The sequence below is a fragment of the Mytilus trossulus genome, unplaced genomic scaffold, assembly GCF_036588685.1.
Source record: "Mytilus trossulus isolate FHL-02 unplaced genomic scaffold, PNRI_Mtr1.1.1.hap1 h1tg000398l__unscaffolded, whole genome shotgun sequence".
NCBI lineage: Eukaryota > Metazoa > Mollusca > Bivalvia > Mytilida > Mytilidae > Mytilus > Mytilus trossulus.
This window is the reverse complement of record NW_026963347.1, coordinates 1,083,740-1,096,084: the sequence shown is the minus strand read 5'-3', so window position 1 is coordinate 1,096,084 and position 12,345 is coordinate 1,083,740.

Genomic DNA, 12,345 nt, shown 5'->3' with positions numbered 1-12,345 from the left:
TAAACTGATGTAATTCCACTCATCCTTCTTTAAATTTTATAAATGAGGTACCAAAAGAAAGAACAATGATTAATCTTTCAAATTGTGATAATTTCATTATGACATAATTATGACATAATCAACTGTTATGTAATTAGTTGCTATATTGTGATGTCCACACTTGAATGAATTTAGCTTATTTGTTATTCATAGCATCCCAAAATATTTGATAGATTCTTGTACAACACAGTTTGACCTCCAAAACTGTGTCTCAGATTTTTCCTATTGTATTTCATTCTCTCATAAATTTTCAATGAAGTTTGCAACATCAATTCATAAGAGATCACTAAATTCAATTGGGTATAAAATTTGTTCTATTGATGTTTTTGGAAATCTGAGACACAGTTTTGGAGGTCAAGCTGTGTTGTACAAGAATTTATAAAATATTTTTGGATGCTATGAAGAACACAGACGCTAAATTCATTCAAGTGTGGACATCACAATATAGCAACTAATTACATAACAGTTGATTATGTAATAATTATGTCATAATGAAATTATCACAATTTGAAAGATTAATCTTTCTTCTTTCTTTTGGTACCTCATTCATTAAATATAAAGAAGGATGAAATGAATTACATCAGTTTAAAGTTATCTAATTGGGAGTGAAAAAATCTTTGTATTGTGCTACCTTAAAGGTGAAATGCAAAGGTTTTTAAAAACTTTTTTTGTTTCATATTTTAATAAATTGGTTAAAATAAATACTACAAAAAATATTGGTAGTCGTTTGTGTGTCCTCGTTATACCTATAAAACAGGTAACTTCATGGTTCGTCGGGGAAAGTGCAACATGATTATCTCCCTTTGTTCCGAATGCTGGTGACGTCATATGTGTCCTCTCATTATGTAAACAAACAAGCATGGCCGCGAATATGTGAACGACAATACAACGATACATCTATGGACTATCGATTCACAGACGATGAACGTGAACAGATAGACATTCCCAAGGTTAAACTAACTATGTCAGTACAATCATACATGTATGCACCTGTAAGTCAGAGCCAGAGGATTGCCGGTGCTGAATCGGTAACTGGATAAAGAAGCCAACATTTTCTACATCCGATGGTGAAGATGGAAACGAAATAGATCTTTGACAGCCTGTCGGCTTCAAACTCTCATGGTGCGTAAATTAGATAGTAAAATAATGTATTCAGGCATACTTTTTGTGAGTCCGAGATTACTCTGACATCCAACGGCTGTTTTGTCAGACATCGAGAGACAAGCTTGGACCCTCGGCACGACCCCAGTTTGTCTGGCAAAACAGCCGTTGGACGTCATAGTCATCTCGGACAAAATTTGTGTAATCATATAATATTGAGATAAGTAGGTTGGTAAACACAGTTAATGTACATTGCGACCTTTAGCTGTTGAGGGAGGGGTTGGCAGGGAACATGCGAAATTGAGGGGGAGTAGGAAGATGGAATTTGATGGGTTAGGGAAGAGGAAAATTATCAAAAGACTCCTGCTCACCCCTCTTTAATTAAAGGTGAGATAAAAAGGAAAAAAAGGGGGGGGGGGGGAGATTTTGTTTGATTTGATTGAAAAAGAAGGCCTGAAATGGAAATGTCTTCAAATGATACTATCAATTCTTCCCTCTCTGTATGATATACATCATTACATGTACAATGTATTTATTACAATATAGTGGGTAATATAAACAAAAGCAATTGTGTGTGGTAATGTACAGTGAATGCACTATATATTATATATATGTAGACTATTTTTGTCATGAATTATTGAACACCTCTGAATAAATTATATTTATAGTCACTTGACAGTCCTAATTTTAAACAAATTTGCACATTTACAGTACTTTAATACATGAGTTGGTGAAATATCTTCATACATGTACATTTGTGTATGTCTCTGGTGTGATGTACTTGTATATATATCAATACATGGGGAGGGTGGGTGCATGTTTGATCATGTTGATTCGTTTAAATTAATTTTAACTGTTTAAGTTGTGAATGGAATAGATTAAGAAGATATATTTCTCTCTTTTTTTAAATTCAATACATGATGATTGATCAACATATATGGCAAACTTGCTACAGTAAGAGACTGTTGCATTTATGCTTATTAATTTGTTTGAACAGAGCGATTCTCTCTATAAACTCCATCTCATAAATATCAAAGTATTTCGAAAACTTGTTAAGGAAAGTCATGGCTTTGTTTGTAATCAATTGCACTTTGTAACAGTATTAAATTTGTAATACACATGACACATGTACATTGTACATGATAAACATGATAAAGCCCAAGTTAATTGGGTTAAGCTCTTGTAGAGTTGATATACTTATATCCCTTTTGATTGATTGATTTTGTCCAACCCAAACAATACCTTCTTGTGCATGTTGTATTATGAATACATTGTACATGGGTGAATACCTTCAAGAACTAATCCATTTAATCCAAATCATATGATTCGTGAGTAAGTATACTGTAACATTGCTTAATTATGCCAGTAGCAAGTAACCCCTCATTATACACTAACTTGTACTACTTAAATGACTGTATTCTTTTATTTTGCCAACACAAACCTGTCAATTACCCTGTATGGAATCTAGTTTTCTAGAAAGTTCCCATTTCTTGGTCTCCTAATGACAAACTGTTGTATTTTAAATATTTAAAGACAAGAAGTTAATTAATTTTCTGTGATTAGGTTTTTAATATACAAATTTAATTACAAACAATGAATATCACTTGCATTTATTTGTGACTGGCACAGAGACTGATGCATACAGAGCAATGCATGTTCAGTTTTCATAGATTTTTATACCAGCAGCTATTTCAGAAGCACCAGTAAATGTAAATTTTGTATATACCTTCTGTGCCATGTGGCCTCTTGTGTATTGTTGTCTCATTGACACCCATAATCCTCTACTTCCCTACTCGAGCTATAATAAGATTACAGTTGATAATTAAAGTAAGATTTTTTACTTGATTTTTAAATCCTTATCAAGTTTCAAAAGAGTAAATAAAAAGCCATATGATTTTTACTACTAAATATGTATGAATAAAGAAGATGTGGGATATACATATATTGGACAGCAACCAAACAAAAATAACTAAGACACTTTGTAAAATTTCATTTTTAAAATAAGTTTTCACATGTCTCACCGAATAGTTTTTTTGTTTTCAGAAATAACAGATATTTGTCACAAAGAAGATTTACCATGTACTAGGAGAAACATACGAGTTGTGTTGCCATCAGGTGTTGTTTGCAAAATAAGGGAACAGTTCCAAGCTGAACAATTAACAAACTTTAAATAGCCCTAATGACCACACAAAGAGTCAAATTATATTAACTATATTGATAATAAAATTTTATCACATTTATTCATTGTTTAATTTATAAGTGGTCTCCTTTTCTTGTCTGGTTGCCTGATCTGCTAGTAGAGGTGGCTCAGCCAGTCTTTTATCATTTGCTGCTACAAATGTATATCTAAGCCACTTTTGTATGAAGGATACTTCCATAAGTTCATGCACATTACCTTTAAAAATAAATAAAAAGAGAATTAGTCTTGTTCAATTGAAAAAAACAATTTGATTTGCATAGGAACAACATAGCTTGAATCTTAGCATGGTTAATACTTATGGACAACTTTCATTGGATGCCAGACTCTTAATGGATTTGTTTAAATGATAACACCATAATATGTACTTTCTGCATTATTTAGTCTCTGGTGGAGAGATGTCTCATTGGAAATCATATCTCATCTTCTTATTTCTATATGTGTTAATTAATCAGTTTCAAATTAATGTGACTGACTAGAAAACATAATGCCCATCTACTACTGTCATAGACATGTGAACAAAAACAAGAGAAACTATAAAGAAAGCAGGAATGAATATAAAAATAGAAGATCTGGTATTATTTTCAATAAGACAACTCTCCAGAAAAGACAAAATATCATAGAAATTAACAACTATAGGTAATCGTACAGCCTTCATCAATGAGCAAAGCCCATACCACATAGTAAGCTATAGAAGGTCCCATTGACAAATGTAAAACAATTCAAAAGAGAAAACTGATGGCCTAATTTATGTACAAAAAATTAACGAAAAACAAATATTTAACAAATTAATAAACAACATCCACTGAATTACAGGCTCCTGACACAGAGAGGACATGACCGTTTATCCCAACAACAAAAAGACTAATTACTGATCTGAGAGTACTGACAGTTACTGACAACTAATAAAAAAAGTCTTATATATCTTTGAATCCGATTATCTTTTCTTTTTCTTTCCTAATTCTTCTTATTCTTTTTTATGAAGGTTGGGGGGGTTGGGGGGGGGGGGGGGGGGCTTGTTTAATGATTGCCATACAAAGTTGGCTTAGGCTCATTCTTAAATTCTGTAAATTGACTTGAGAGTTGTATACAGCCTTGTTGTTTTATTACTCATTCAAGGTTTTATACTGACATGTACATGTACCAGGGGCGGATCCAGAAATTTAGAAAAGGGGGGGGGGATTTTTGAGACCTTTTTCGGGCTAAAAAACATAAAATAAGTGTTAAATGTACTTTTTTAAACGGTTCCTGACGTGGGACATGTATATTTTAATGTTGCTGAGTTGGACATTTTTTATTCTTGTTGTAAACAATATTTACGCCAGGCTATTCGATGAAATTTACAATACCACCGACATGAGATAAAAAAGACAAACAAGCATTTTTATCCAAATGTTTGGTTGATATATGTTTCACCCAACAAAATTAAGGGAAGTGAGGGATTCCAAATCAACCAAAAGGCTACGAATGAGTTTGTAATGACAGCGAATTTATGAATGACGGTCGACAAATAGAGACATAAAGGCCCCATCCAGTCGGCAGGGTGCAGCCTGGTCTTGAAAAAAAGTATTCAATATATCAGTTCAGCGAAACAGACATTCAAACGCCCGGCCCCAAAACGCCCGTTTTGTATTCATCATGTTCATTTAATGCTATCGGCTATATTATTCTGTTGGAAATTTTCGTTCTAATAGCGAAAAAGTAGACAAGATTATTTTTTTTAATCCAGATACGGCCAGAATTTTTGTTTAAGGCAAAAATTAGAGTCAAATATCTCAGACTGCCTCCTCAAACCAATGGAACTTTTTCATCATCGGATAGTGTAACAGAGTAAACCTTTCTGTTTGGTGGAATTGTGAAATAGAAGTCAATACGGTCTTGTTCAATCCTGTATCGCTTTGAAGGTGACGTGATTGTTATGCTCAGACTATGCAATGTGTTACTGTAATTTGAATTTCAAAACGGCTGGGTGACGTATTTTCGACGAACTGGTCAACACCACCATAGCGAATCCCATGTTTTGATGCGACTGTCATACAAGTTAAAGGCTTAGCGCTAAAAAAAAACAAAACAGGTTCAATTCACCATTTTCTACATTGCCTGTACCAAGTCAGGACTATGACAGTTGTCCATTCGTTTGTTGTGTTTTATAATTTGATTTTGCCATTTGATAATGGACTTTCCGTTTTGTATTTTCCTCGGAGTTCAGGATTTTTGTGATTTTTCTTTTGACACGATCATTAAATACCGTGCAAAATATCTTGATTAAGAAAAGAATTGTTGCATAAAGATTACACGGGAAATGGCAATGGTCACAAAGTCTAGTAGTCTGATTAATCATTTAAAAAAAAAAAAAAAAAAATCCAATCAAAAAAGGAGGGGGGGGGGGGGGTACGCCCTCTACGCCCCTCTCTGGATCCGCTACTGTGTACCCTGTTAGTGAAGTAAATTGAATATCATTTTTATTGAGCCTTCGACTTTTGTTGAAAATCGAGACATAGTGATCCTACATTCTGTCGGTGGCATCGTTGTCGTCCACAAATATTTTGTGGTCAAAATTTTTAAAATATTAATTACTTTCTTAAATTGGCCTGGATTTCTACCAAACTTGGACAGAAGCTTCAAGATACAGCAGCTGATGATCATAAGATAGTACATAGAGTATAGAAGTACATTTTGTTAAAAAAAATCCATTTTTTCGGTATTTTACTTATAAATAGACTTAGTGTTACTGTCAGTTAACATTACATACAGTCTGCAGTTCAAGTTTTTATATTTCAATATTTATTTGATTCATTAACTATCCTGGGTTTTTACCAAACTTGGACAGAAGCTGCTCACAATATAAAGATAGAATCAAGTGGATTTTTTAATTATTTTTTCCCTCATTTTTGTTCAGCCTGCATTTAACAGCAAAAGTAGGCGAGACACTGTGTTCCGCGGAACCCTTATATATTTTTTAAATAGTATATATACATAAATGAGACAGCAACCTATCAGCAAACTATTTTTTGAAGGTTTAATGTTTTCCTGGTATATATAAGCCCCTCCCCCTTTTATAGAAAAAGATCAGTGATTAACTTTCAAACCTACCATTATTTTGTTATCAGTCTTAGAAAACATTTCAAATGCCGTATTTGGTCTGTATTACATGAAACTGCAAGTGACACACTTGTGTTCATTCACTTTATGCAGGTCTACTATGATTTCTAAACAATGTTACATTTTACAGCCTCGAAGTTAAAATATATAGTTTAAACTGTACATGGTCCCAGTCTATGTAGATCGAGCTCCAATATAAATAACCCTAACCCGGCAAATTATAAACACAAATGATGCCTACCCTGCCTTTATTTAAGAACCATATATGCCTTACGAATAATTAAATATATATTACTTCTAGATGCATACTTGGGCTGGCTCCCTGCAGGAAGGGCAGAAGTCTGTTATTGTCGTCTTGTCATAATTAATAAAAACATTTGCTTTCAGTCTTATTATGTTTTGGTGTGAATGTGACTTTGTCATGAACGAGGCAATCCTTGCATCAAAAACAAATTGATCAAAATCAAAGTGTTTGGGGTCATAATCTGGAATGCTCCGTTGAACGAAGTTTAATTTTGCCTCTTCACCTTTCGTGTCCAACTCTTTCGTCTTTATTGGTCTTTCGGAAATGTAAACAAACATAATCCCTGACCTGATCCAGTATTACAGTTGTATGCAACACAACACACCATAGCCAGTTAACGTTGTTTACAAGTTTACGTTCTAACACATGTATTCGATACCAATGTAACAAAGGACTCATATGACGTCACAGCGAGAAGGAAATAAAGGGAGATAAACAAGGTTGGTATTTCCCGTATTTTTCGACACCAATATTTACTTGTTATTTTTAGTATCAACGAGGTTTGGAATATTATATTGTATAAATATAAATTTCAACATTTTAAACCTAAATTCTTGCGATTTACACCTTTTCCTCAATTTTTTTTTCTACCTTTGCATTTCACCTTTAAGAAAAGAATTTTTAAATGAAAATAAATATAATAACTTAAATGATATAGATAAATTAAAACATATCGGTTCCTCAATCCTGAAACAAAATAGGACACTTGCAAATTAGGCTCCTTTTTAAAAAAGTCACTAAGACTGAGGGCAGGGAGTCCTTAACATAACTTAAATCTCTTGTATATATATTTTGTCATCGTGCAATTGCCGAGGAAGGATATCTGTTATCCGAAATATCTAACATATTGTTCGTTTTATTGTGTTTTTGGTGATGTTGTACCCTTTTAGACTTGTTATATATTATATTTTGTAGTGTACTGAATCATGTTTATATGATCCATCGCCCCGTAAGATTTATCGTTGACTATTTATTCAGTCATTTTATATATATATAATATCATGCCTTATATATCATGTACTGTAGTACGCCGCTAGATTAAAACTGACTTGGAAAGGTAACATATGGCCACCGAAAGCTCTTTTTTTGAGAGCCCAGGTGGTCGTGTGGTCTAGCGGGACGGCTGCAGTGCAGGCGATTTGGTGTCACGATATCACAGTAGCATGGGTTCGAATCCCGGCGAGGGAAGAACCAAAAATTTGCGAAAGCAAATTACAGATCTAACATTGTTGGGTTGATGTTTAGACGAGTTATATATATATATATATATATATTGATTATATATTGATTTAAAGAAAGACAAGGATTATAGTTCAAAGTGTCTGCATTGTTAATTTTCATTGTTTTATATATGTAAGTGCTTTTCAATAAAGTTAACGTTTAGAAGAAGTCTTAGTCTGTTGGACGCCTACTCGATGTTCAACGGTTCTTTTAGTTTGAAGAATTATGCTTAGCACAGCAAGGCGCACATCTGCTAGTTATATGAAAACGAAAACAAAAATTTAGAAAAAAGAAGCAGCCCCTATTAAAAGACTCAAAAAGCGGTGGAAAATGAACACAGATAGCTTGAAATATCAAATGATGGAGCAATGTACTGTTTTATGATGTTATTTAGACGTAACAATCAGAAAAGACAGAGGTCAAAGTACATTGAAAGTCATGCGTTGCATAGAAACTGACAAGACAATAGCAATATAACGTCGAAAATATAAAAAAAGTGCACACATCATCATTTGAAAATCTAGAAACTAATTAACACATATTCTAACTCAAACATTTAAAATAATCTCTGGAGTACGATATGGTAGGCAAATACTGAAGTAAAAATTCATTCAAAATAAGACATAAAAAAACAGTATTTTACATTACCAATGCATGATAATCATGGAATATACGATCTAAAAAATGTATTTATTCAAATCATTCAAGATAAACATACCTACCTAGATGCATGTGTATGCATATTGCACAAAATCAGCAAATCGTATTACTTTTTTCATTGTTTTTCTTCTTCAAAAATATCAATTTTCTTGTAATTATTCACAAAAAGGACAAGAAGCTGATTGAACTACGTCTTTCATTTTCACAACCAGCGTACACGTCCCTGATTTGAATATTATTCTAAATCAATGATATCATCAGGATTTTAATTTCAAAAGCGTCACTGTGTGGTATTGTGTGATATGCAGATTATATAATAATATGCAATTCCTGTGGTTTTTGAATTCTTATAGTAATTTATGTTTTCGTGAAGTGTATAAACTAACACTGAAAAATTTGATTGTTGTAGTTTAACATTTTAAAAAGGTAGGTCATTGTCCCCTGTTTTTGTACATTTGATAAGGTAGGTAAATCATGTTTTTATATAGCCCGACATATTCTAATTGTAGTATATGAACATACGTTACATCATCTATTTTGATACCCTGAACAGTTATTCCTACAATAAAAAAGGCAAAGACTGTTGATTTTTGGTTTATAGTAACGTTCCTACTGAGCATTAAAGTATGAATTATCAACTAATAAATATTATAAAAAATGAGGATCAAATAAAAATACAAAACATACAGCTTATCTGATTCAAGATCGGTTTCTTTGTCAATGTCTGTACTGGCATCTTTAATTGCAGCGGAATATCTGTTTGTTTTGGTTTTATAGTTTGTATATCTGGCTTATCCAATATCACAGAAACATGGACACACAATTCAACAGTAAGGGTCCCCGCCACACACTAACAAAAACGTTAACTGGATGGGTATCAATATCCTCATATGATTCAAGTAAGAAACAGTATTGTATACAGCTAGTGTGTTTGAGTTGTATATTTGCTAGAACGATGGACGACGAGATAGTCTGTAGATTGTCAGTGGTGGATGGATGATAACATAGCATATCATTTTCAAAACCGTTGTTGTTCAAGATTTCAAAAATTATTGTGTTGTTTATCAAGTTCGTCTGCTATGACTTTTTTTCGTTATGTGTTTATTACGCAGACACCAATAGGGATTCTTTGCTATAAAATCAATTCTCGTGTTATTGGTTAAGTACAAGCGCGTACTTCAGTTTAAAGACAATTGTGCCTTGCAAATATATAATAAATGAAAACACAGAAATAATATTTGTTATCTTAACATCTAAAAGCTTTTCTTTAAACAATGTTCAGGACTCATATATATTAATAATAAAACACAGACAGTTTGAATGCCACTGGGAATTGAAGGTGTTTTGTTTGGTAAGGAACAGTCAAACATTTATATGCCCAATGAAATTATTCCTGAAAATGATGTGGTTCAAATTAAAATAAAATCACAAGTCAAAGTAAACATATGGACATTAACCGAGTCAAATCTATTTTAGTCAAAGTTTTGGGTACCTCATTAATGCATATTATAAACTTACATTTCTAAGTAAAATTAAGACTTATTATGTATTTTTTTTACTTTCTATATGAAAAAATCAGCATATATCTGAATGCATTTTTATACACTAATAACTAAACGATACATTTGGTTTATCGAGGGAACCCACTCATGTAAGTTTGTATAGAAAAGAAAATGGAATCCCAAAACTACTGAACTGCAGAGAAATTTTAAGATTTAAAGTCCCTTAGCAAATGGAAAAATGTAAGCTTTAACATATCAAACGAATGGAAAACAAGTGTTATATTTCTTTTGGTACTGGCATTTCCTTACAGTATGTAAGCACATTTAGATTAAACCTGGTTTCTAGTCCGTTTTTCGTGTTTGTTAACGTTTGTTTTTGTTGCTGTTCAGTGTTTCTGTTGTTCTGTTGTTTTCCTCTGATACTTTATTTGTTTCCCTCGATTTTAATTAGTAATCCGGATTTATGTTTTGTTAATCAATTTATAACTTTTGAACAGCGGTATATATTACTGTTGCCTTTATTGATAGTTATATCAACCGATTTTATGTATGACAGTCAAATTCCAAAATGTTTTATAAATCATGAGCTTTCAGTTGTATAATACATGGCACTTCTTTCTTACTTGTGATAGTTAGGATTTCTTTTAGATTATATAAGTTTTTGAAGTATGACAGTTGAATAACTAAACAATATCATTACTAAAATTAACCTTTTTATTTTTTATTATCATTTTGTTATGTTGTGTCACATACTATAAATATGTAGTTTTATGGCAATAAAGATTTGAATTGAATTGAACTAAAATCAACAATAGTACAAACAATATTTAATATATGTTCAAACAGGTAAATCACATTTCGCTTCGATTCAAACCTTATACGTCTACGAATATTTTAAAACATTGATGTATGTAAGAAAGACAAATATTTCAATTACTAATTATCCAGGTGAGCGACACGTAGACGTTAACGCCTTCAAGTTAGATTAAACGTGTGTTGTAATCTACTTTAAATATTTGGTATCTATATTTTTAAATAAACAAATATGTTTACGGTCATTAACTTAACATGAATTGAATGTGTATGATTATGTCTTAGATTATTAGTAATATCTTATTTCTATTGACTGGGTATGAGTGGAATATTAAGTTTATTGTTCCCGAGGTACAACTATTGCTCTGAGGGAAAGTCAAAGGCAAAAGTTGTATCCGAGGAGAAAGAAAATTATTTTTCCCCACATATCAAGTCAGTGAGTGTTTTGTCATACCTAAAAGACAACATACAATAGATGTCGAGGCAAAATCATTATTCGTAATATAAAAAGCTGAAACACAACCACACTGTCGTTTAATTTACACAACCTCGTAGAAAATCATAACTGCCGTATAGTAAATCATCACATAAAGGGTTTCAAAATCATCAAAGACAAAAAAATTGAACAAGTATAAATGAAACGATATATCAAGAACCACATCAAAGTCTCAAACACAAAAAAGAAACATTACATTGTCAAAAATATCATTATGCAGAAAATAACAAATGTGCCTGAATTAAAAGTAATTTCGTGCACATCACAAATATACTAGTCAACAAAAGAAACGACACAAGACTTTTTTTCAAATTAAAGATAAAGTTTTCCGTTCATTGGACCAATATTGAAGGTAATAATACTAAATCATTATAGAAATATAAATCCGTTTAAAAAAAACATTTTTTTTTGCTTTCGTGACGTTTTTTCGCGATTTTTTTTTTTTTTACAAAATTTACATAAACGATAATTTTAAAAACAGATGTTCCAACTAATGATGCCAACCTCTCATTTAAAGGTAAAGACAATGTTTGCCATCAATTTGTTTTTAAAAATCATACAGTTTCTTCGTTTATTTGTTAAGCAAAGTTCGGTCCCACGAGAAATCGTTAAAATGTATACGTTATTAACTGATTTACCATAGACAGTATGTGTAAAGTGATATTCAAAGAGCGATAACAATCTTAAAACTAATCCGAAAGGTTCCAAATTTACTGTGTGTTGTTTTCATATCTAAAGCATTGATTTGAGACGAAAATAAAAAATTTTTTTTTGCATTTTTTGAGATTTCAAAAAACACTTTTTTTCCCAAAAATTTTAAAAAACAATATTGCAACCCATTAGTTACAACATGAACATGACTTGATTAGCATATGGAATATTTTTAAACAAATTTGAAATTTAATTTAGT